Consider the following 27,515-nt stretch of genomic DNA (forward strand, 5'->3'; position numbering starts at 1 on the left):
AAGAATCCTTGTATCCCTGGGATAAATCCCACTTGATCATGGTGTATGATCTTTTTAATGGGTTGTTGGATTCTCTTTGCAAGTATTTTGTTGAGGATTTTTGCATCTATATTCATCAGTGATATTGGTCTGTAATTTTCTTTTTTTGTAGTATCTTTGTGTGGTTTTGGTATCAGCGTGATGGTGGCCTCATAGAATGAGTTTGGGAGTGTTCCTTCCTCTGCAGTTTTTTGGAAGAGCTTGGGAAGGATGGGTATTAGCTCTTCTCTAAATGATAGGATTCACCTGTGAAGCCATCTGGTCCTGGACTTTTGTTTGTTGGAAGATTTTTAGTCACAGTTTCAATTTCATTACTTGTGATTTGTCTGTTCATATTTTCTATTTATTCCTGGTTCAGTCTTGGAAGGTTACACCTTTCTAACAATTTGTCCATTTTTTCCAGGTTGTCCATTTTATTGGCATATAGTTGTTTTTAGTAATCTCTTATAATCCTTTGTATTTCTGCAGTGTCAGTTGTGATTTCTCCTTTTTCATTTCTAATTGATTTGAGTCCTCTCCCTCTTTTTCTTGATGAGTCTGGCTAATGGTTTATCAATTTTATCTTCTCAAAGAACCAGCTTTTAGTTTTATTGAACTTTGCAATTGTTTTCTTTGTTTCTATTTCATTTATTTCTGCTCTGATATTTATGATTTCTTTCCTTCTGCTAACTTTGGGTTTTGTTTGTTCTTCTTTCTCTAGTTCCTTTAGGTGTAACGTTAGATTGTTTATTTGAGATGTTTCTTGTTTCTTGAGGTAGGCTTGTATAACTATACACTTCTCTCTTAGAACTGCTTTTGCTGCATCCCATAGGTTTTGGATCGTCGTGTTTTCATTGTCATTTGTCTCTAGGTATTTTTTGATTTCCTCTTTGATTTCTTCAGTGATCTCTTGGTTATTTAGTAATATATTGTTTAGCCTCCATGTGCTTTTTATGTTTGTGCTTTTTACGTTTGTGCTTTTTAAGTTTTTTCCCCAGTAATTGATTTCTCATCTCATAGCATTGTGGTCAGAAAAGATGCTTGATAAAATCGATTTCAATTTTCTTAAATTTACTGAGGGATTTGTGACACAAGATGTGATCTATCCTGGAGAATGTTCTGTGCTCACTTGAGAAGAAAGTGTAATGTGCGGTTTTTCGATGGAATGTTCTATAAATATCAATTAAATCTATCTGCTCTACTGTGTATTTTAAAGCTTGTGTTTCCTTATTAATTTTCTCTTCGGATGATCTGTCCATTGGCGTATAAGTGAGGTGTTAAAGTCCCACACTATTATTGTGTTACTGTTGATTTCCTCTTTTAGAGGTGTTAGCAGTTGCCTTATATATTGAGGTGCTCCTATGTTGGGTGCATATATATTTATAATTGTTGTATCTTCTTCGTGGATTGATCCTTTGATCATTATGTAGTGTCCTTCCTTGTCTCTTGTAACATTCTTTATTTTAAAGTCTATTTTATCTGATATGAGTATTGCTACTCCAGCTTTCTTTTGATTTCCATTTGCATGGAATATCTTTTTCCATCCCCTCACTTTCAGTCTGTATGTGTCACTAGGTCTGAAGTGGGTCTGTGGTAGACAGCATATATATGGGTCTTGTTTTTGTATCCATTCAGCTAGCCTGTGTCTTTTGGTTGGAGCATTTAATCCATTCATGTTTAAGGTGATTATCGATATGTATATTCCTATTACCATTTTCTTAATTGTTTTGGGTTTGTTTTTCTAGGTCCTTTTCTTCTCTTGTGTTTCCCACTTAGAGAAGTTCCGTTAGCATTTGTTGTAGAGATGGTTTGGTGGTGCTGAATTCTCTTAGCTTTTGCTTTTCTGTAAAGCTTTTGATTTCTCCATCGAATCTGAATGAGATCCTTGCCAGGTAGAGTAATCTTGGTTGTAGATTCTTCCCTTTCATCACTTTAAGTATATCATGCCACTCCCTTCTGGCTTGTATAGTTTCTGCTTGTAGAGTTTCTGAGAAATCAGCTGTTAACCTTATGGGAGTTCCCTTGTATGTTATTTGTCATTTTTCCCTTGCTACTTTCAATAATTTTTCTTTGTCTTTAATTTTTGCCAATTTGATTACTATGTGTCTCGGCGTGTTTCTCCTTGGGTTTATCCTGTATGGGACTCTCTGTGCTTCCTGGACTTGGGTGGCTATTTCCTTTCCCATGTTAGGAAGTTTTTGACTATAATCTCTTCAAATGTTTTCTCAGGTCCTTTCTCTCTCTACTCTCCTTCTGGGACCCCTGTAATGCAAATGTTGTTGCGTTTAATGTTGTCCCAGAAGTCTCTTAGGCTGTCTTCATTTCTTTTCATTCTTTTTTCTTTATTCTGTTCTGCAGCAGTGAATTCCACCATTCTGTCTTCCAGGTCACTTATCTGTTCTTCTGCCTCAGTTATTCTGCTATTGATTCCTTCTAGTGTATTTTTCATTTCAGTTATTGTGTTGTTCATCTCTGTTTGTTTGTTCTTTAATTCTTCTAGATATTTGTTAAACATTTCTTGCATCTTCTCGATCTTTGCCTCCATTCTTTTTCTGAGGTCCTGGATCATCATCAGTATGATTATTCTGAATTCTTTTTGTGGAAGGTTACCTATCTCCACTTCATTTAGTTGTTTTTCTGGGGTTTTATCTTGTTCCTTCATCTGGTACATAGCCCTCTGCCTTTTCTTCTTGCCTATGTTTCTGTGAATGTGGTTTTTGTTCCACAGGCTGCAGGATTGTAGTTCTTCTTCCTTCTGCTGTCTGCTCTCTGGTGGATAAAGCTTTCTAAGAGGCTTGTCCACCATATTTTCATGTTGACGAAAGGGTTATAAACTTTTCATCTTCATAGATGGATTTCTTATTAGACTTTTCATGTGTAACTCTATGTAATGTTAATAATTGTATCTTTTTTGAGCAAAAACTTACTTAGTCTCTGTTTCGTGCAAGGTACTGAGGTTAGTGTTTAAATCTTCACAGATATTTAAGGTGAACAGAGTTAGGCCCAGTTTCTAGATGAGGAAATCTAAATGCAGGTAGCAGTTTGTGCAAGATGACAACAAAATTTATATACCCAGATCTATCTTTGGCTATGCTTCTCTCATCCTATCCATCTTTAAATATAAGAAACAGTGATTAGAACATAGAACAACATGGGTGGAAATAATATGTTGAATTAAGTGAGAAGAACTGCCTTCCATAAAGTAAATAATTGTAGGACAATAATTCTCACTGAAATAATATACAGATTTCTTTTTAAGGAAATTTTAACTTATGGTACTCCAGTGTTGACTTAAATTATTTTGATAATATTACAGATGCACAAAGATAAAGCTACATATAAATTCCTTATGTTTATGGTTTTCATTCCACTTAAAACCAAATAAAATGTATAATTTAAGTACTAACAAAATTACAAACCTGTGACACCCAATCTAGAAATATTATATAACATGCTAGATTATGTTTTGTGGAAATCAAGTTGCTATTTGAAATGAGGATATGATATCAACTGCCATGTTTCATATTCTTTTATGTTCAGACCTACGTGTTTGATATTCACTCAATTCTCTCATCCCTTTTTTCCATTTGGAGATTTGTGGGCTTTTATTTTAGATACCATGGTGTGATGTTATTCATCCTTTACTTGGCATCAATTCATTCTTTTTTATAGTAAGCACATTCTATTCTTTAATTTTTTTCATAACAGTACATGTTTGTATTGTTTGTAGTTTAAAAGTACAGGCAGATTATAAAGATTACAACAAAAATGCATCTGCTATTATCCTCTTACCACTCCTGAGACCCAGTTCCAAATGACTTTCAACTATATTTTAACCATTCTTATCTTGGTATTTACCTCTTGTGGCAGAGACTGCAAGCTGCCTATACAATATCCATTCTCCTTCACTTTTTTTTTTTTTTTTTTACTAATGAAATCTCAACTTTGTTAAAGTTGACACTATATCCATGGCCATTTCTTGCAAAAAAGAATGGCCATCTCGTTGTCAGAACAGTTAGTTTTAAAATTGTCTTCTATGCATTCTTTTGCTTTTTGCCCTTCCTCCAGCCTGGCATGCAGATGTGATGGGTAAAATTGCAGTAACTGTTTTGTGATTGACCTGAGAGAAAGGCTAGAGGATCAGAGAAATATTGGCCCTGACGTTTGTGAGCCACTGTCCAGGGCTGGACTGACTGCCTCTGAATTTCTTGTTATGTGAGCAAAACACAAAACCCCACTTGTTTAAGCCCCTGGTAATTGCAGAATTACATCTAAATCAATTAATAGACAATTAAATCTATTTCTAAATCTGTTAATCATTTCTAGATTTTATATTTATCCCATTATGTCTTGATTTATCAAATTTAGACATTATTTAGTTCCTAATATTGAACACATGATGCTATTTTTCTATCCCACTTCACTACATTAGTTTATTTCACTTTTCCAATATTTTTATATCATACTATTTATATCAGTTTTCAGTAATTTGATTTAAAGAATATTAACAGTCTGTTCAGTCCTAAGCCAAATGATGCACTATGACAATATTTATTTCTTGAACAATTTTCTGTTTTTCCTGAAATAATTGTTTTGTATAATAAGATTCCTTCTTATTCTATTTCCTTGTCACTAATTCTTCCTAATATCTCCAGCAATATTATTTTCTACACAGTCATGTAAGTAATAAATTAGTTCAAAAATTTTTTTTTCTGGAGACATCCTTCTGGAAGACTCCATCTTCCTACCTCAATCTGAGCTGTCTGCTTGCTAGGTAGGCTCTGCATATGGATCTCACATGATAATCTTTCTCCTTTGCTTTGGTGAAGCACATCCTTCAGTAGATTACTGAGAAAGGGTACAGAAAACTTGATTGATCTGAAAGTAACAGTATCCTAATCTCACACCAGTTGATGGTTGCCTGGATTTAATTCCAAATTGAACAAAGAGTGTTTTATTCAAATCTGAAAGCATTTTCATATACTTTGAGAGTTTATGTTTGCTGTTGAGAAGGCTTTATCCATTTAAAGGTAACCTCTTTTAAACCTTTACCCTGGTTCTCTACATTTCCAGTCCTCTGTGTACAATCTTGTTTATTCTTGGTGACTCTCTGAAATGTTCTAATATTCTTGTATTTTTTCTTTTGTTGTACATATTTTTTGCCTTTTATTTTCCTGTCTGGAAGTTTTTTATTTTCCTCATATTTGGCTTCTTTGGTTGACTTTTCTCCACTCTCAGCTCCCAAGATGTCTTTATAGTTCTGACTGACCTCTTTTAAATAAAATACTGTTCTTACTACAGGCAGTGCCATACATTATGACCCTTAGCATATTAATTGTACTTTTTGAAGTCTTATTTGCTTCTTGTACTATTTTTATTTGTTGATTTAAACCTCTTTGATGTTGAAAACTTTCCTCAAATGACTAGTACCCTTGGTGGTTTATTAATAATTAAGGCAGAAGCATTGATAAATGATTAAATGCTCCGTGTACGAACAGAGCTTGTCAAGTGGTGGACTTCAGTTTAGGTCAGCGTTTCTAAATCTCAGCATTATTAACGCCTCAGGCTGGATAATTCTTTGTTGTAGGGGAGCTGTCCTATGCACTGTAGGAAGTTTAGTATCATCCATGTCTTCTACCCACTCTTTGACAGTAGCACTCCTGGTGATGACAACCAAAAATGTCTTCAGATATTGCCAAATGTCCTTTGGGGAGACAACATCATCACAACTGAGAAGCATTGCTATGGAGTGATAAAGTTAGGGACCTGGTCATTTGGCCTACCTGCCCATTTTGTTGTATGATGTCTTCATGTTGCCTTCTGTAGCTACATTAGTCAGATTTCTCCAAAGAAATAGAACCTAAGGAATCTACTACAAAACTACTAGAACTAATAAGTGATTTAGCATGGTTGCTAGATCTGAGATTAATGTACAAATATCAATTCTATTTCTATTTGCTAGGAAAAATTGTCAGAAATGAGATAAAAAACTGTTTATAATAGAAGCAAAGATGATAAAATACTTATTTTAGGTGAGAGAAATTAAAGACTAAATAGATTGAGAGAGATGCCTTATAGGACTTACACTACTTGACTGCGAAACTTAAGAACTATAGTCATCAAGATAGTGTGGTATTGGTGTCAAGATAGCCAGTGGCAAAAAATGAGAGTTGAAAGAGTTGTGGCCAAGATGGTAAAGTAGGAAGACCTTAAGCTCACTCCCTCCCCCAGGCACACCAAAGTTACTATCTATTTAAAATAACTGTTTACAAAGCAACTATCTAGGAGAACAACCCAAAGACTAGCAGAAAAGATTTTCTATAACTAAAGCTATAAAGAGGAACCCAAACAAGATTGGTAAGAAGGACAGAGACATGATACAGTCAACACCCATAACCCCGGGTAGGTGACTCACAAAAGGAGGATAATTACCATTGCAAACATTCTCCCCAAGGTGCAGGGGGGTCTGAGCCCCACATCAGGCTCTTTAGCCTGGGAGTTCTGCAACAGGAAGATGAGTGCCCAGAACACAGGCCTTTGAAGGCAAATGGGGCTTCTCTTCAGGACAGCTGGAGGGCTGTGGGAAACAGAGGCTGTCCTCTTAAAGGGCATGCATAAAATGTCACACGCTCTGAGTACCACCCTTGATTGGGGTGGTGATTTCCTGGGTGTATACATGTGTCAAAACTTATCAAATTGTACACTTGACCTGTATCTGGTATTTCCTACCATTGTTCACAATAAACTGTCGAGAGTTCCAGATCAAGCCTGAACGTATAATGCAGAGGAAGAAATGTGATTTACATTGAGTTTAAAATTAAAGTTTTAAACTAGACTGAATTTTAAAATAAAAAATGTTGAAATTATTAAATTTGATCAGTTTTTCATCAAGTGATGTGAAAATGTGATTCCACGTATCATTACTGATTGATTGGTGAGGCATAAAACTATATCATGTTATACTCTGTGTAGACAGCTCAAGAAACTGGCCACATGAATATAGTAATGGATGTATGTCTGTATGTTGTTTCTTTAATTAAGACAACAGTGGTAATATCATTCCAAAGTGTAACCTCAGTAATATTAGTTTTACTGACAAGATAGATAATTTAGCATTTTTTATAGAGTTAAATTTGGGAATATTGTTTGGAGTCAGTACTTTGTATAAAATTCCTTGAATACATGTCTTACAATTTTGAATTTTCCCCTTTATCTTATTTTATCTGAGTATATAAATTCTTAGCTCAGTTACTAGCATAAATCTTTAATAAAATAAAACTACATTTGTGTTAAAACATTACACAACTTGACCCTTTATCTTATTTGTACCAATACTTTTTATTGCCCAAGGATCTTAGGAGAGGATGATTTTGATGAATTACTAATGCAATTCCTGCTATGAAAGATGCAAACCAGTGGCTATTGCGAGCCTCTTGGAGACAGCTCCTTGGTCCTGATCCACCACATTGTGATGTTCCACTACTGGAAAGGATCCAGTGGCATTGATCTATAGTACTGGGAAAGGTTCAGGATATAAAATGTTTCCCAGAATTTTATGATTAACTCACACATGTGATAATGCTAATAAATTCAAGGAAGAACCAGGCATCTGATTTCTTTTCACCACAATCTACAAACTGTCATTTAAATTTCTGCTTTATCCAAGTGGTATCTGAGATTTGGCCGGGATGGGGGCAGTTAAACTAATAATAGTCAACACTAAGGGCAATTCTATGAGGCTCCTGAAGAATGTTCTAAGAATATTGTGTCTGTTGATGGCATATCTTCAAGGAGTACTTCAGGAGCATTTCTCTTGTGTCAGGTCTCCAAGTAGTCTTTCCACAGTTGATTGATTCCTGATGCTCTCTCCCCAGATCAAAATCAAACAAACAAAAAACCCCATGGAATTGTTTAAATTTCCTTCTACTTGATCACTCTCTGTGGCAAACTGACTTCCTCTGGCTTAACATCCTGTATTCTGGCTTAACAGTGTATATTTAAATGCATAGCCTCTTTGTAATTTCTAATTTAATATTTCCTAAATATTCTGTATTAGATCCTCTATGAAATGAAACTTCTTATTAAGAAAAAGGAGCCACCAAAATGTTTATACAAATAGCTATGCTAAGCAGGTTATGGAGAACGGGTTCAACATAGAAGAAAATTTCACTTGTTGAGTAGGTAAGCAGAGTGGCATGTTTTGATATTCATTGTATTTATCATGAAAGTCAGTCTGAAATTATGCCCCAGTTTGAAACAAGGGTAAGTCTGAGACTACCTTTAAAATACATAACTAGCCAAGTGGTTGGAATAGCTCCAAGGAGAAGTAGCAGTGTGTCTAGAACTGACAGGTCTAGAGGCATAGGTTTGTCAGTGTTTTAATGAGAAATTATATATTCTGTTCCCTTCCCCCCCAATGATCGTATGCATATGTTATATACATATAATCATGTTTATATGTATATATACAAAACATATATATTCATATTTAACTTTTATATTTGTGTCTATGTTTGTATGTAGTTTTCTTAAAATTCAAAAAAGCAAGTAAAATTATCCTCAGAATATTTTTCTTATATGTTAATTTTTAGTGTGAAAATACAGACTAAAATACTTAGATGTTTTAAAAACTGACTAAAAGACTGCAAATGACAGTAATCCCTGCGCTTTGATATCCTGCTACTGCAATGATAAGACTTGGATGGGCAAGAAACAGGGGATAGGTTCCTATACTTAAATTCGTGCTAGACTCACCAATACCTCGTTGACTACTATGTAGCATTAGCCCTGACAGTGTAGAAACTGAGTTCTCTCTGGAAAACATGGTCTTTGATTAAACCGTAAAATTTTAGAGAAATATGTAACTCCTCATTTCATATGGACAAACTTTACAAAATTTTAAAAAAATTAATGCTTCTTGTCTTTGATGATTGCTGATGCTACCATTCTGGATGTCCTATTTTCAATAATTCAATAAACTTTTATGAAGTGTCCACAAGGTGCAAAGGTTACAGAGATATAAAGCTGAATAAGAATGTTCCAGGCCTTCAAGGAACATCCAGAGCACACAGTTTAGGAGACAGTTCATTTAATCCACTCACTTCTAATTAAATTTCTCAGGTACCTAAAGAGTTTAGGTGCATGAGTGCTAAATACCAGCACATATCACCTAAAAACAAATCAGAACTCTGAGAAAAACAAAAACAACATAAAAATTACAGTGGACTCTCTATCTTTGCCTGTAAGGAGCATGACGTATAAGGGATTTAAAAGAAGCAGGTGGGAACTCTAAACACATTCCTGGGGAAAAGGTCCCATTATCAAATATATGAAACCCTTCACAGAAATTCATGGTTGCTTGACAGTTAATACTTCCTTATCAGACCTAATATCTCTGATATCATCAAAAAGGCAGGGGAGGGAGTGGGGATGCAAAGCACATTGGCGATTATATTTGTTGCTACTTGATGTTTGATATTTCTGGGGTTGACAGGGCAACTGGGATCCAGAAGCTACCTGCAGGTGCAATGAAATTCTCTGACACTGCCTTTGCTCTTTCCCTAAACTCTGCTACTTTTGCCCTAGATCCTCGCTCTTGCTATTCGGGTGGTATTTTGAACACTCATGATGTGTAGACCAAGATAAAACAAAAAACTGTACCTAGTTAGAGACAGATACAGTCGAAAGAACTCCAGATAGGAAGTGGTCCATCAGCCACTGATATGCTGACTTGGAGTATCTCTTTCCCTTGTACGTCTTTGACTTGGGAGTCAATTTCCTCAACAGTGCTGGCTTTCAGGGTTACTTTTCTTCCTTTAAAACTTAAACAGCATTATATACTAAACTCTTAGCTATTGGATAAAAAATCTATATCTATAGTTCTTGACATACTTTGGGTATAACAATGAATACATTAAATGAAAAAGGGTTATGGAAGATATTCCTTCTTCCCTTCCTTTCTCCCTCTCTCCCTCCCTCTCTTCCTGTCTTACTTTCTGCCTCTTGCCTTTCTTCCCTTTCTCCTCCACTCCTTTCCTCTCATCTGTCATCTATTTCCTGCCTCTGTTTGGTTAGGTAGTGAAAATTTAACTATTCAAGAAACTGAACAAAATTTGTTCTAATTATCGCTATTGAACAAATCACACAAAACAGTGGGTTAAAATAACATCATTTATATCGTTCATGAATCTGCAATTTGGACTGGAATCAGTAGAAAAGGCACATCTGTTCACATTCCACCAGCTGAGGTAGCTTGATTCAGGGCTGGAGTATTTACTTTCAAGATGGCTCACTCACTTGACTGGAAAGTCGACGATGGTTGTTGGCAGGCTGGGACCTCAGATTCCCCTCCTTGTGTGCCTCTCCATGTGGCTTGGTCTTTGTCCCACCATGGTGGGTGAGCTTCTAGGGAAATGATTTTAAGAGAGTGAGTCAGGTGGAAGCTATACCACCTTTAATGACCTAACCTCAGAAGTCATGTAGATTTATTTTCCATGCTACTCCATAAGTTGAGGCAGTCACAGATGTCCACCCAGGTTTAAGGATAGGAGGGGACTAAGACTCCACTTCTTGCTGAGGGAGTGATAAGGTTCTGGAAGAGCACATGAGATGGAAAACATTGCCGTAGCTACAGAGACCACATAGGAAGATACATTTCCCAGCTTCAAGGAGCTTACTATCAAGCAGGGGTTTTAGACAAATGAATGACAGGAGGGGGGGACAGGGCTCTATGGAAACCTAGCACCAAAGACTTCCTAGAGGAAGTGACAGCCAAGCTGAGATCTAAATGACGAGTATAGTCAGAAGTTTAAGTTTGAATGGGGGGGTGGGGAATGTTTCAGTGGTTTCTCTACCACCAGGATCATATCTTCCCAGAGTTTATAATTCTGACCCCTGTAAAAATGCTAACACTCTTGTAGACAGTAGCAATTCTGCATGTAAATTCACCTTAGTTGAGCACCTCCCATGAGTCAGATATTATGCTACTCACTTTCTTTATAGTCTTCATTTAAACTTCATGAAAATTTCACAAGGTTGGCGTTATCCTCTTTTGTATAGTTAAAGAAACTGAGGCTTAGACATGAATTAGCTGATACATGAGCTAAACCAAGGCCTGCCTGAGTTCTAACATCTTCGATTACCTCATACTCACTACACTTTAAGAAATATGTGCGTCCCTCAGAGGATTAACATTTTAATAATACTAGTGACAATAAAAATAACAGCTCATATGTATTAAATGCTGACTATGTCAGACATTTTTCTATGTACTTTGGCTGTATAACCTCACTTATTTATCAGTTCTGTATGAAATAATTTATCAGATGTTTTACAGAAAGCACATTTTGACCTAGGTGGTTAGATGCAGAAAGATGAGAACAGTGGATCCATGGGGCAAGTGGATAAGGAGGGAGAATGGGGATTTAGCAGCAGTAGTGAGATAGCAGGGCATAGAGAAAGTGGGGGTCCAAACATACACTGTTTTACAATTTTGCTTGAACTCTTCTGAGAGTGATGATGAACTAACCAACCTTTGTGACCAAAAGCAACAGTCTCAAGGTTGCAGCAGTAGCCAACCTGATAAAGCAGTGCTCTTAGGAGCAGAGTGTGTGAAAGTCCCCTGCAGCCGATCCAGATCTTAACTGTGATGAATTTCCTTTCTAAGTTTAGCTCAGTGTTCTGGTGTCCTAATTATTTGCCATCAGGAACTTTAATCCTCTGACCAGACAATAAGGGGCTTACACAGTCTTCGAAAAAGTCGTTAATGGTTTATCCTTTTCCCTGTCTAGGATCAGCAACATAATTTGTGGGGTCTCTTGTCCAAAATGTATTAAGATCTTCAAGATAGCAATAGTAGAGCTTTAAACCAAGGGTGGCACCCTGTACAAAACGCAGGCCACACGCTCATGAAGCCTTTCCTATCCCTGTCCTTGCAAAATTACACATTCCACAGTCATCATGTGCGTCTCAGTTGTACATGGGTTCTGAGTGCAAGGTCCATTTGTGAATTTGGGTTTGACTGCCAACATCAGTGCCCTAGAGGGGATTCTTCTCTTCTTCTGAGAACAGGTACCATATCAATCCTTGGGACTGTTGGCCACAGTAAACCTCTTTTTAATTACGTGCATCACTTTTCTTCCAGTGTTCTGACACCCCAAGGTCTTTGGGAAGATTTATCACTGGGGGACCTGGCTTAATAGTATATTTCTCAGGACAGTTAGGAAAACACCAACCCAGCAAGTTGGGTGTAGAGAAGCATATGAAATTGCTGATGGCTTGAAACCTTCCACTGCTTTAAATCTTGCTGATCATTGGGCTCCCTTTTCAGAGGCAATGCAGCTAACTGCTTTTAGCTGTGAGTTACAGCTCATGCTTCTTAATTTGGATGACTGATTGCCAGGTGGCCTTTGCAGTAGTAAAACAATTCCTGTTGACTTCAGAGCTAATTTCAAATGAAAGTGTACCTGGACTTTTCATCAGACCAGAGATTGGGGAGCTCAGTGAATGGGGTATAAAGAAATAGACTCCGTATCAGAAATTTCCTTCTTAGGAACACATACTGTGTTCAATTTCTTTAAAATAGTTACCTGCCTGAGTCTTATTTCCCACTGACTTTGTTTAAATATGTCAGGGTACAAAATAATGAGTGCCTAATTACAGTTCAATGCCCTGCCTTGTGTAGTGTCTCTAATCACTTAATCGGTATTCTACTTGATTACACACTTCTCAAGCACCATGTTTTATAAAAACTTCTTTTCTTAATATAATAGAAATGTTAGAATTGCATATTACTTTAGAGGGTATTTATTTCTATTCCATCCAATAATCAACTGTAGAATTGGTTTCCCATAAAAGTGCTGTGATAAATATTGGGCTACCTAGGGGCTTCCCTGGTGGTGCAGTGGTTGAGAGTCCGCCTGCCGATGCAGGGGACGCGGGTTCGTGCCCTGGTCCGGGAAGATCCCACATGCTGCAGAGCAACTAAGCCCATGAGCCATGGCCGCTAAGCCTGCGTGTCCGGAGCCTGTGCTGTGCAACGAGAGAGGCCACAACAGTGAGAGGCCCTAGTACAGCAAAAAAAAAAAAAAAAAAAAAAATTTGGCTACCTAAACGAGTAGATCCTGATTCCTCTTACCTCTCAAAAAGGTGGCAGTCCAATAAGGGGGAAAGTGCAAAATCCAGAGCCAAAATATGAGAAAAGTCCTGCTCTGATACGGATTAAATATAGTGGGAACATAAAGAGGAGACTAGATGATGATTTAATTAATTCAGTTATAATTATTGAGTTCCTACTGTATGCCTGGCATGTTACTAGGTATAGACGATAAAGCAACAAAGAGATATACATAATATACATATACATAATCACATCCTTATTGGGGGAGAATGATAGCAAACAAATAGTTCTCGGAGGAATGAGAAGCCTTCATGCAGGAGATGAAAGTTGAACCGAGTGCTCAAGTTTAAATAGACTCTTACTGGGCCAGCAGGGAGCTTGAAAAAAGGAGCAAAGGACAGAGCTATTTTTTCTTTTTTTTTTTTTTGGCCCTACCTCTCACCTCCTATAGCTGTTTCTTCTCTAGTGCTTATAATGATGGTTGGGAATATAAACTGACTTAGTTTTCATTGACAATTAAATTCCCAGCTGTGTTTTAGTGAGTTGTGGTAATTTCTTTCCATGGTGTCATTTATTTCCAATACCTTGGATTTTTCTCACTTTTAGCCTACACAATACTATATTCCAGTCTAATTTCCCTCTGTTTCATGGGAGGCTTGCTCATCCTCTTACATTCCTGATGGTGTGATTATTGATCCATCTGCAGCCAGTGTGTTTAGACTTTGCAGGTGAATGCATGCTGGGGGGTGGCACGGGGGTAGAATAAGGGTGGGGAGATTTAGGGGTGGCTTCCCTGTCCTGGAATAAGTGCTCCCTGTGTAAGACTAACAGGCCCGCTTTCTTTGCCAGGATCTTTCCTGCTGCCAGAAAGATACTAAATATATAGCTTCAGCAACATAGACCAAGTAGATGAACTTTTGGGGACATGAGAGATTTTACATTTTTAATGTCAGCAAAGGGAAATGGGAGCTATAAAGTTGCTACTTGTCATCAGTGTCACGTTTCCAGCAGACTTCGATAATGTGACTGAATCTATATCCCAGGGAGATTTGGAGTCTTGCTAGCTATTAGATTTTACGTTTTGATGACAACTTCTTTGAACTGGCTTATCCAGCAACAATGCCTGTAAGGTGCGAGCACAGAAGACCACAGGGGGAGCAATATGACTATTGTGGAAAAAGTATGTATGTCTAATTTTCCAAGGGATTCAAAGTCATTTGCAGCATTTCAAATCTGCATTAGCCACAGACAAGTGCTCTGTTTTGGAGGTAAGTCAGGAAGGCCTGAGCTTTGATTTCATTTACTGAAAAACCAAAAGACCTAGAATCAGGTCTGTGTTCAAATCTCAGCTTTACCACCAATTAGCTGTGTTCACTGAGGTAAACTACTTACCCTCTCTGGGCCTCAGTTTCTTGTCCTAAAATGGAGCTAATACCTGCCCAGTAGGTGCTATATAACAATAAAAGGAAATTGGGGACATAATGATAAAAGATTTCATTTATTTAATAGTGCTATACAAATTCTTTTTTTCTCACTTGCACAGTCCCTTGAGATATCATATGCAGCTCACATTTGATGAAGAGGAAATTTTAATTCTGTTTATCAAATGGAGGTGATTAGGCTAAGAGCTAGGAAATCTGAGATCTAGTTATGTCACTTGAGCAAGTCATTCATTTATTTACTCATCTTTTCATTTGCTGTCTCAGTTTGTAAACCACTCAATGTGCTTTTTCTCTTGGTCACTTGGTCTTTTGATCCTTCAGTTTTCAAATGTATAGAAGGATATTAATACTCGTAGCTTGGTTATTCCACAAACTTCCTAAGAAGATCAAATGAAGTTCTACGGATCGGCCCAAGGGATGACCCTAATCTCAAATAATAATAGCAACAAGAATTTCAGAAAAATGAAGTTGAGATTGCTAGTGGAACTCAAAGACTAGAAGGTAAAGGGAGAAGATCAGCTTCCAGGTGAGAACAAGGCTCCCAGGAGTGGCCTCCTTGGGCTCTAGGACTCTCCATGTTAGAGACAGGGAGTAGCATGTTTGAGCACTGTCTTGAGTGTGGTGGGATGCCAGAAATTGAAAAAAGGCACCAACCACGCTATGGCTGACAGCCACGCTTGAACCCTGGAAAGTGTTTCCTCTATCAGGTAAGGAAAAAGAAAGGACATGTTTTCAAACATGGACTGCAAGATAGGCACGTGACTTCTCCTGGCTGCTGAGTTTCAGTATCCAGCCAAGCGGTGCCATCTTCAGAGTGTCTAGGCAGCCTGAGGCATGGGTGGGATGAGGAGCTGGTAACCCTGCAGCATGAAAGAATGCCAGCTGGTTATGAAATATCTATTTAAAGCTGAAGGAGAAATGCAAATGGGGACTAAATTTCCATCATTCTAGCTGGAGGGGGCTGAGCCTTGGAATAATGATATTGTTAATCTCCTGCACCCTGATTCTATCCACCCACGACCTGTTAAAGTACTTACAAAACTATAAAACAGTAAACAAAACATGGAAGAAAAAGGAAACATGTTGTATTCACTTTTATCCAGCTAGTGGTCAGGTTACGGTAGAAGACGTCTTGAAAACAGGCTTTTAAAGATTTTTTCTAACACCTGACCCTTCCCAATCTTTCTCTCATTTCCTTCCCCCAGTCTCCCTTCCACTCCTCCCTGCCCCCCACTCCTGCCCCCAAATCTCCCACTTCTCCACCAGCCCTCACGTTCTACTGAAGCTGATGCTTGGCCGAGCAAGAGCTGTCATCACCAGTCCTTAGTATGGAGTTGGAATAAGGAGGAAGAATTGGATGGGACCAGCCTTTACTGTGAGGGTCAGGGGATAGAATAGATTAATGTAATCAACTCAGATAATTTTTAAAAATGGCAGTTATCAATGCCCCTCCTCCTATCCATGAGATGGCTAACTAGGACTGTGCCTTATTTAATGGCTCTGATTTATGACCCCCCTTAAAAATCAGATGATAAATTTGGGACACCCACTTATCTTTACTGATTCTGTTGGCTTCTTGCCTCTTGGGATGTCACTAGAGAATGTTTCTCTGAGAAGGTTATTCTGTCCTTTGCCCCAATTCCAATGTCCTGTATCCGCTTGTGCTAATATCTTAGGGTCATGCAAACCATAGTAGTTGGGAGCCTTGGGAGATTGGATATTTAGAAAAGTGCCCCAAATCTTAGCATTTATCTGTTCTCTACTCTGTTTTTTTCAAGTTTCCAGGCTAAGAGGAAAATCAGCTTGTTTCATTATATATTCCATCTTATACCTTGGATGAAGTTAGGTATGAGGGATTCATATTATATGTATGATTTCAGGTTGTGAAGACCATTATCGTTCCAGAGCTCTATGCTGCCTTTTTGGAGTTCTAGTGCTCACATTTTGTCCTTCTTGTAGTTCTTGCACTTCGTATCTATTAAGGCGCAGACACTGTTGGCAATGGTAGCACTACACAGAGGCTTTTCATTTATATTTTTGTATGAGAATAAAATAATTAGGTTTGGCTGGGAGGTGAAATATGATAAAGCTAAGTACTGGCCTGTTCTTTGTCCCTTCCAAAGTTTCTTGTAACTGGAAAACTTATTTTACAAATCAAATAAGAACACATCTGGGGAAATGACCCTTTGAATGATTCTTTCAGCCATGGTAATGTGATACTTAGCATAATGTTAAATTGTCATGATCTATTGTATCCTTCCTCCATGATACTTCAATTAATCACAAATGTGATATGAAGATAGGTCCTGGTCATAAATAATGCCTAGAAAATAATGTTAATATATAATGAAAAAGCACAAAGGCAAATCAAATCCAACATTCAGTAACAAAATCAGAGTTCATCATAGTAACACAGATAAATATTTTACCTTTAACTGTGTTCTTCATCGGAGAACTTTGGCTTTTACATTTTCATCATTGAAGAGGTTACCTTGTTTTTCTTTTCTTCTGTTTTAAGATTTAAATATTTTCACATCATTCTTCTTCCAAGGCTAACTGGTTTTACTTTTTTTTTTTTTTTACATCTTTATTGGAGTACAATTGCTTTACAATGGTGTGTTAGTTTCTGCTTTATAACAAAGTGAATCAGCTATATATATACATGTATCCCCATATCTCCTCCCTCTTGCATCTCCCTCGCACCCTCCCTATCCCACCCCTCTAGGTGGTCACAGAGCACCGAGCTGATCTCCCTGTGCTCTGCGGCTACTTCCCACTAGCTATCTATTTTATGTTTCGTAGTGTATATATGTCCATGCCACTCTCTCACTTTGTCACAGCTTACCCCTCCCGCTCCCCATATCCTCAAGTCCATTCTCTAGTAGGTCTATGTCTTTATTCCCGTCTTACCACTAGGTTCTTAATGACTTTTTTTTTCTTAGATTCCATATATATGTGTTAGCATACGGTATTTGTCTTTCTCTTTCTGACTTACTTCACTCTGTATGACAGGTTCTGGGTCCATCCACCTCACTACAAATAACTCAATTTCGTTTCCTTTTCTGGATGAGTAATATTCCATTGTATATATGTGCCACATCTTCTTTATCCATTCATCCGATGATGGACACTTAGGTTGCTTCCATCTCCTGGCTATTGTAAATAGAGCTGCAGTGAACATTTTGGTACATGACTCTTTTTGAATTCTGGTTTTCTCAGGGTATATGCCCAGTAGTGGGATTGCTGGGTCATATGGTAGTTCTATTTGTAGTTTTTTAAGGAACCTCCATATTGTTCTCCATAGTGGCTGTACCAACTCACATTCCCACCAGCAGTTCAAGAGTGTTCCCTTTTCTCCACACCCTCTCCAGCATTTATTGTTTCTACATTTTTTGATGATGGCCATTCTGACCAGTGTGAGATATCTCATTGTAGTTTTGATTTGCATTTCTCTAATGATTAATGATGTTGAGCATTCTTTCATGTGTTTGTTGTAAATCTGTATATCTTCTTTGGAGAAATGTCTATTTAGGTCTTCTGCCCATTTTTGGATTGGGTTGTTTGTTTCTTTGTTACTGAGCTGCATGAGCTGCTTGTGAATTTTGGAGATTAATCCTTTGTCAGTTGCTTCATTTGCAAATATTTTCTCCCTTTCTGAGGGTTGTCTTTTGTTCTTGTTTATGGTTTCCTTTGCTGTGCAAAAGCTTTTAAGTTTCATTAGGTCCCATTTGTTTATTTTTGTTTTTATTTCCATTTTGAGGTGAGTCAAAAAGGATCTTGCTGTGATTTATGTCATAGAGTGTTCTGCCTATGTTTTCCTCTAAGAGTTTGATAGTGTCTGGCCTTACATTTAGGTCTTTAATCCATTTTGAGCTTATTTTTGTGTATGGTGTTAGGGAGTGTTCTAATCTCATACTTTTACATGTACCTGTCCAGTTTTCCCAGCACCACTTATTGAAGAGACTGTCCTTTCTCCACTGTACATTCCTGCCTCCTTTATCAAAGATAAGGTGACCATATGTGCGTGGGTTTATCTCTGGGCTTCCTATCCTGTTCCATTGATCTATATTTCTGTTTTTGTGCCAGTACCATACTGTCTTGATTACTGTAGCTTTGTAGTATAGTCTGAAGTCAGGGAGCCTGATTCCTCCAGCTCCGTTTTTCGTTCTCAAGATTGCTTTGGCTATTCTGGGTCTTTTGTGTTTCCATACAAATTGTGAAATTTTTTGTTCTAGTTCTGTGAAAAATGCCATTGGTAGTTTGATAGGGATTGCATTGAATCTGTAGATTGCTTTGGGTAGTAGAGTCATTTTCACAATGTTGATTCTTCCAATCCAGGAACATGGTATATCTCTCCATCTATTTGTATCATCTTTAATTTCTTTCATCAGTGTCTTATAATTTTCTGCCTACAGGTCTTTCGTCACCTTAGGTTTATTCCTAAATATTTTATTCTTTTTGTTGCAATGGTAAATAGGAGTGTGTTCTTAATTTCACTTTCAGAGTATTCATCATTAGTATATAGGAATGGAAGAGATTTCTGTGCATTAATTTTGTATCCTGCTACTTTACCAAACTAATTGATTTGCTCTAGTAGTTTTCTGGTAGTATCTTTAGGACACTCTGTGTATAGTATCATGTCATCTGCAAACAGTGACAGCTTAACTTCTTTTCCGATTTGGATTCCTTTCATTTCCTTTTCTTCTCTGATTGCTGTGGGTAAAACTTTCAAAACTATGTTGAATAAGAGTGGTGAGAGTGGGCAACCTTGTCTTGTTCCTGATCTTAGTGGAAATGGTTTCAGTTTTTCACCATTGAGGACGATGTTGGCTGTGGGTTTGTCATATATGGCCTTCATTATGTTGAGGTAAGTTCCCTCTATACCTACTTTCAGCAGGGTTTTTTTTTTTTTAATCATAAATGGGTGTTGAATTTTGTCAAAAGCTTTCTCTGCATCTATTGAGATGATCATATGGGTTTTCTCCTTCAGTTTGTTAATATGGTGTATCATGTTCATTGATTTGCATGTATTGAAGAATCCTTGCATTCCTGGAATAAACCCCACTTAATCATGGTGTATGATCCTTTTAATGTGCTGTTGGATTCTGTTTGCTAGTATTTTGTTGAGGATTTTTGCATCTATATTCATCAGTGATATTGGCCTGTAGTTTTCTTTCTTTGTGACATCCTTGTCTGCTTTTGGTATCAGGGTGATGGTGGCCTCGTAGAAAGAGTTTGGGAGTGTTCCTCCCTCTGCTATATTTTGGAAGAGTTTGAGAAGGATAGGTCTTAGCTCTTCTCTAAATGATAGAGTTCGCCTGTGAAGCCATCTGGTTCTGGGATTTTGTTTGTTGGAAGATTTTTAATCACAGTTTCAATTTCAGTGCTTGTGATTGGTCTGTTCATATTTTCTGTTTCTTTCTGATTCAGTCTTGGCACGTTGTGCATTTCTAAGAATTTATCCATTTCTTCCAGGTTGTCCATTTTATTGGCATAGAGTTGCTTGTAGTAATCTCTCATGATCTTTTGTTTTCTACAGTGTCAGTTGTTACTTGTCCTTTTTCATTTCTAATTCTATTGATTTGAGTGTTCTCCCTTTTTTTCTTGATGAGTCTGCCTAATGGTTTATCAATTTTGTTTATCTTCTCAAAGAACCAGCTTTTAGTTTTATTGATCTTTGCTATCGTTTCCTTCATTTCTTTTTCATTTATTTCTGATGTGATCTTTATGATTTCTTTCCTTCTGCTAACTTCGGGGTTTTTTTGTTTTCCTTTCTCTGATTACTTTAGGTGCAAGGTTAGGTTTTTTTTTTTTTTTTTTTTTTTTGCGTTACATGGGCCTCTCACTGTTGTGGCCTCTCCCGTTGCGGAGCACAGGCTCCGGACGCACAGGCTCAACAGCCATGGCTCATGGGCCCAGCTGCTCCGCGGCATGTGGGATCTTCCCAGACCGTGGCACGAACCCGTGTCCCCTGCATCGGCAGGCGGACTCTCAACCACTGCGCCACCAGGGAAGCCCAAGGTTAGGTTTTTTATTCGAGATATTTCCTGTTTCTTAAGGTAGGATTGTATTGCTATAAACTTCCCTCTTAGAACTGCTTTTGCTGCATCCCATAGGTTTTGGGTCATCGTGTCTCCATTGTCATTTGTTTCTAGGTATTTTTTAATTTCCTCTTTGATTTCTTCAGTGATCACTTCGTTATTAAGTAGTGTACTGTTTAGCCTCCATGTGTTTGTATTTTTTACAGCTCTTTTCCTGTAATTGATATCTAGTCTCACAGCATTGTGGTCGGAAAAGATACTTGATACAATTTCAATTTTCTTAAATTTACCAAGGCTTGATTTGTGACCCAAGATATGATCTATCCTGGAGAATGTTCCATGAGCACTTGAGAAAAATGTGTATTCTGTTGTTTTTGGATGGAATGTCCTATAAATATCAATTAAGTCCATCTTGTTTAATGTATCATTTAAAGCTTGTGTTTCCTTATTTATTTTCATTTTGGATGATCTGTCCATTGGTGAAAGTGGGGTGTTAAAGTCCCCTACTATGATTGTGTTACTGTCGATTTCTCCTTTTATGGCTGTTAGTATTTGCCTTATGTATTGAGGTGCTCCTATGTTTGGTGCATAAATATTTATAATTGTTATATCTTCTTCTTGGATGGATCCCTTGATCATTAGGTCGTGTCCTTCTTTGTCTCTTCTAGTAGTCTTTATTTTAAAGTCTATTTTGTCTGATATGAGAATTGCTACTCCAGCTTTCTTTTGGTTTCCATTTGCATGGAATATCTTTTTCCATCCCCTTACTTTCAGTCTGTATGTGTCTCTAGGTCTGAAGTGGGTCTCTTGTAGACAGCATATATATGGGTCTTGTTTTTGTATCCATTCAGCCAATCTGTATCTTTTGGTGGGAGCATTTAGTCCATTTACATTTAAGGTAATTATCGATATGTATGTTCCTGTTCCCATTTTCTTAATTGTTTTGGGTTCGTTATTGTAGGTCTTTTCCTTCTGTTGTGTTTCTTGCCTAGAGAAGTTCCTTTAGCATTTGTTGTAAAGCTGGTTTGGTGGTGCTGAACTCTCTCAGCTTTTGCTTGTCTGTAAAGGTTTTAATTTCTCCATCAAATCTGAATGAGATCCTTGCTGGGTAGAGTAATCTTGGTTGCAGGTTTTTCTCCTTCATCACTTTAATTATGTCCTGCCACTCCCTTCTGGCTTGTAGAGTTTCTGCTGAGAGATCAGCTGTTATCCTGATGGGGATTCCCTTGTGTGTTATTTGTTGTTTTTGCCTTGCTGCTTTTAATATGATTTCTTTGTGTTTAATTTTTGACAGTTTGATTAATATGTGTCTTGGCGTATTTCTCCTTGGATTTATTCTGTATGGGACTCTCTGTGCCTCCTGGACTTGATTAACTATTTCCTTTCCCATATTAGGGAAGTTTTCAACTATAATCTCTTCAAATATTTTCTCAGTCCCTTTCTTTTTCTCTTCTTCTTCTGGAACCCCTATAATTCGAATGTTGGTGCGTTTAATGTTGTCCCAGAGGTCTCTGAGACTGTCCTCTGTTCTTTTCATTCTTTTTTCTTTATTTTGCTCTGCAGCAGTTATTTCCACTATTTTATCTTCCACCTCACTTATCCATTCTTCTGCCTCAGTTATTCTGCTATTGATCCCATCTAGAGTATTTTTTATTTCATGTATTGTGTTTTTAATCGATGCTTGATTCATCTTTAGTTCTTCTAGGTCCTTGTTAACTGTTTCTTGCATTTTGTCTATTCTATTTCCAAGATTTTGGATCTGGGAAATAGAATCTTGGATCATCTTTACCATCATTATTCTGAATTCTTTTTCAGGTAGACTGCCTATTACCTCTTCATTTGTTAGATCTGGTGGGTTTTTATCTTGCTCCTTCTCCTGCTGTGTGTTTTTCTGTCTTCTCATTTTGCTTATGTTACTGTGTTTGGGGTCTCCTTTTTGCAGGCTGCAGGTTCGTAGTTCCCGTTGTTTTTGGTGTCTGTCCCCAGTGGCTAAGGTTGGTTTAGTGGGTTGTGTAGGCTTCCTGGTGGAGGGGACTAGTGCCTGTGTTCTGGTGGATGAGGCTGGATCTTGTCTTTCTGGTGGGCAGGTCCACGTCTGGTGGTGTGTTTTGGGGTGTCTGCAGACTTTTTATGATTTTAGGCCACCTCTCTGCTAATGGGTGGCGTTGTGTTCCTGTCTTGCTAGTTGTTTGGCTTAGGGTGTCCAGCACTGTAGCTTGCTGGTCGTTGAGTGAAGCTGGGTGCTGGTGTTGAGATGGAGATCTCTGGAAGATTTTTGCCGTTTGATATTATGTGGAGCTGGGAGGTCTCTTGTGGACCAGTGTCCTGAAGTTGGCTCTCCCACCTCAGAGGCACAGCACTGACTCCTGGCTCCTCAATTTGGGATGATGTGTTGTCTATTCATGTATTCCACAGATGCAGGGTACATCAAGTTGATTGTGGAGCTTTAATCCGCTGCTTCTGAGGCTGCTGGGAGAGGTTTCCCTTTCTCTTCTTTGTTCTCACAGCTCCTGGGTCTCAGCTTTGGATTTGGCCCCGCCTCTGCGTGTAGGTCGCCGGAGGGCGTCTGTTCTTCGCTCAGACAGGACAGGGTTAAAGGAGCAGCCTCTTCGGGGACTCTGGCTCACTCAGTCCGGGCGGGAGGAAGGGGCACGGAGTGCGGGGCGAGTCTGCAGCGGCAGAGGTCGGCGTGACATTGCACCAGCCCGAGGCGTGCCGTGCGTTCTCCCAGGGAAGCCGCCCCTGGATCCCGGGACCCCGGCAGTGGCGGGCTGCACAGGCTCCCGGAAGGGCGGTGTGGGCAGTGACCTGCGCTCGCACACAGGCTTCTTGGCGGCGGCAGCAGCAGCCCCAGCGTCCCACGCCCGTCACTGGGTTCCGCGCTTTCAGTCGCGACTCGCGCCCGTCTGTGGAGCCCCTTTAAGCAGCGCTCTTAATCCCCTCTCCTCGCGCACCAGGAAACCAAGAGGGAAGAAAAAGTCTCTTGCCTCTTCGGCAGCTCCAGAGTTTTCCCGGACTCCCTCCCGGCTAGCTGTGGCACATTAGCCCCCTTCAGGCTGAGTTCTCGCCGCCAGCCCCAGTCCTCTCCCTGCGCTCTGACCGAAGCCCGAGCCTCAGCTTCCAGCGCTGCGCGCCCCGGCAGGCGAGCAGACAAGCCTCTCGGGCTGGTGAGTGCCGCTCGGCACCGATCCTCTGTGTGGGGATCTCTCCGCTTTGCCCTACCCAGGTATGTGGGGGGTTTCTTGCCTTTTGGGAGGTCTGGGGTCTTCTGCCAGCGTTCAGTAGGTGTTCTGTAGGAGTTGTTCCACGTGTAGCTGTATTTCTGGTGTATCCGTGGGGAGGAAGGTGATCTCCGCGTCTTACTCTTGCGCCATCTTACCCGGAAGTTCATTCTTTTTTCTTTATTCTGCTCTGCAGTAGTTATTTCCACTCTTTTATCTTCCAGGTCACTTATCCGTTCTTTTGCCTCAGTTATTCTGCTACTGATCCCTCTAGAGTATTTTTAATTTCATTTATTGTGTTGTTCATCATTGCTTCTTTCCTCTTTAGTTCTTCTTGGTCCTTGTTAAATGTTTCTTGCATTTTGTCTATTCTGTTTCCAAGATTTTGGATCATCTTTACTATCATTATTCTGAATTCTTTTTCAGGTAGACTGCCTATTTCCTCTTCATTTGTTAGGTCTGGTGGGTTTTTATCTTGCTCATTCATCTGCTGTGTGTTTTTCTGTCTTCTCATTTTGCTTATCTTACTGTGTTTGATGTCTCCTTTTTGCAGGCTGCAGGTTCGTTGTTCCTGTTGTTTTTGGTGTCTGTCCCCAGTGGCTAAGGTTGTTTCAGTGGGTTGTGTAGGTTTCCTGGTTGAGGGGACTAGTGCCTGTGTTCTGGTGGATGAGGCTGGATCTTGTCTTTCTGGTGGGCAGGTCCACGTCTGGTGGTGTGTTTTGGGGTGTCTGTGGCCGTATTATGATTTTAGGCAGCCTCCCTGCTAATGGGTGGGATTGTGTTCCTGTCTTGGTAGTTGTTAGGCATAGGGTGTCCAGCACTATAGCTTGCTGGTCGTTGAGTGAAGCTGGGTGTTGGTGTTGAGATGGAGATCTCTGGGAGATTTTTGCCGTTTGATAGTATGTGGAGCTGGGAGGCCTCTTGTGGACCAGGGTCCTGAAGTTGGCTCTCCCACCTCAGAGGCACAGCACTGACTCCTGGCTGCAGCACCAAGAGCGTTTCAACCACACTGCTCAGAATAAAACGGAGAAAAAGTAGAAAGAAAGAAAGAGAAAGAAAGAAAGAGGATAAAATAAAATAAAGTAAGATAAAATAAAATAAAGTTATTAAAATAAAAAAATTATTAAGAAAATAATTTTTTAAAAAAGAAAGAAAAACAAAAACGGACAGAACCCTAGGACAAATTCTGAAAGCAAAGCTATATAATCTCACACAGAAGCATACACATACACACTCACAAAAAGAGGACAACGGGAAAAAATAATATCTCTTTCTCTCAAAGTCCACCTCCTCAATTTGGGATGATTCGTTGTCTATTCAGGTATTCCACAGATGCAGGGTATCAAGTTGATTGTGGAAATTTAATCTGCTGCTCTTGAAGGTGCTGGGAGAGATTTCCCTTTCTCTTCTTTGTTCGCACAGCTCCCGGGGTTCAGCTTTGGATTTGGCCCCGCCTCTGCGTATAGGTCGCCTGAGGGTGTCTGTTCTTCGCTGAGACAGGACGGGGTTAAAGGAGCCGCTGATTCGGGGGCTCTGGCTCACTCAGGCCGCATGGAGGGAGGGGTACGGATGTGGGGCGAGCCTGCGGCAGCAGAGGCCAGTGTGACGTTGCACTAGCCCAAGGCGCGCCGTGCGTTCCCCCGGGTAAGTCGTCCCTGGATCATGGGACCCTGGCAGTGGCGGGCTGCATAGGCTCCCTGGAAGGGAGGTGTGGCGAGTGACCTGTGCTCGCACACAGGCTTCTTGGTGGCAGCAGCAGCAGCCTTAGTGTCTCATGCCTGTCTCTGGGGTCCGCGCTTTTAGCCGTGGCTCGCGCCTGTCTCTGGAGCTCCTTTAAGCAGCGCTCTTAATCCCCTCTCCTCGCGCACCAGGGAACAAAGAGGGAAGAAAAAGCCTCTTGTCTCTTCGGCAGCTCCAGACGTTTTCCCGGACTCCCTCCCAGCTAGCCGTGGTGCACTAACCCCCTGCAGGCTGTGTTCACGCCTCCAGTCCTCTCCTTGCGCTCCAGACCGAATCCCGAGCCTCAGCTCACAGCCCCCGCCTGCCCCAGTGGGTGAGCAGACAAGCCTCTCGGGCTGGTGAGTGCTGGTCGGCACCGATCCTCTGTGCGGGAATCTCTCCACTTTGCCCTCTGCACCCCTGTTACCGCGCGCGCTCTCCTCCGCGGCGCCAAAGCTTCCCCCCTCCGCCACCCGCAGTCTTAGCCCGCAAAGGGGCTTCTAGTGTGTAGAAACCTTTCCTTCTTCACGGCTCCCTCCCACTGGTGCAGGTCCCGTCCCTATTCTTTTGTCTCTGTTTATTCTTTTTTCTTTTGCCCTACCCAGGTACGTGGGGAGTTTCTTGCCTTTTGGGAGGTTGAGGTCTTCTGCCAGCATTCAGTAGGTGTTCTGTAGGAGTTGTTCCACGTGTAGATGTATTTCTGATGTATCTGTGGGGAGGAAGGTGATCTTCGCATTTTACTCTTCCGCCATCTTCCCCCTCAACCTCGGCTAACTGGTTTTTCTGAACTGACAACACCTCTAGAATGTCTACATTTCTCTACTCCACTTTTTTGAAAAGCTGCATTTAGCTTTTAATTAGATCAGTGTGTCACATTGTAGAGTCCTGAGATACAGGAATAAGAAAAAAACCAGAGGCCTGATAAAAAAGGACAAATCTTCTGAAGAGCTATACTTTATTTATGATATCTGAAGTTCTGAAAAAGGTCATACAAAAATTTAAATGCATATTTTGTTACCTTTAGAATTTCCAAAAAACTCAGCTAATTTCCTGGCTAAGTTGAGGAACAAATATCCTTTGCTTTCTTTTTGTTTTTGCTTTTTAAATTTATGATACAAAGTGAAATCCTAGATTACAAACCTAAATGTAAAATACAACCCTATAAAACTTCTAGGAGGTAACATAGGGAGAAGATCTAGATGACCTTGGGTATGGGGATGGCCTTTTAGACAGAACACCAAAAGCATGATCCATGAAAGAAATAATGGATAAGCTGGACGTCATTAAAATTAAAAAATCCTGTTCTATGAAAGACAATACTAAGAGAATGAGAAGGCAAACTACAGACTGGGAAAAAATATTTATAAAAGACATCTGATAAGGGCTGTTATCTAAAATATACAAAGAATTGTTAAACTCAACATTAAGAAAACAACCTGATTAAAAATGGGCCAAAGACCTTGATGGACTTTTCACCAAAAAAGATATACAGATGGCAAATAAGCACATGAAAAGATGTTCCACATCATATGTCATTAGGGAAATGCAAATTAAAACAATGAGATAACACTACAATCCTATTAAAAGGGCCAAAATCCAGAACAGTGTCAACACCAAATGTTGATAAGGATGTGGAGCAACAGGAACTCCCATTCATTGCTGGTAAGAACGCAAAATGGTGCAACCACTTTGGAAGATACTTTGGCAGTTTCCTATTAACCTAAATATACTCTTAGCATATGATCTAGCAGTCATGCTCTTTGGTATTTACCTAAAGGTTGAAAACTGTATCCTCACAAAAACCTGCACATGGATATTTATAGAATCTTTATTCACAATTGCCAAAACTTGGAAGCAGCTAAGATGTCATTTGGTAGGTAAATGGAAAATAAACTCTGGGACATCCAGACAATGGGGTATTATTCAGTGCTAAAAGAAATTAGCTATTATGGCTTGA

The sequence above is a fragment of the Mesoplodon bidens genome (assembly GCF_964165515.1).
Source record: "Mesoplodon bidens genome assembly, chromosome: 14".
Lineage (NCBI taxonomy): Eukaryota > Metazoa > Chordata > Mammalia > Artiodactyla > Ziphiidae > Mesoplodon > Mesoplodon bidens.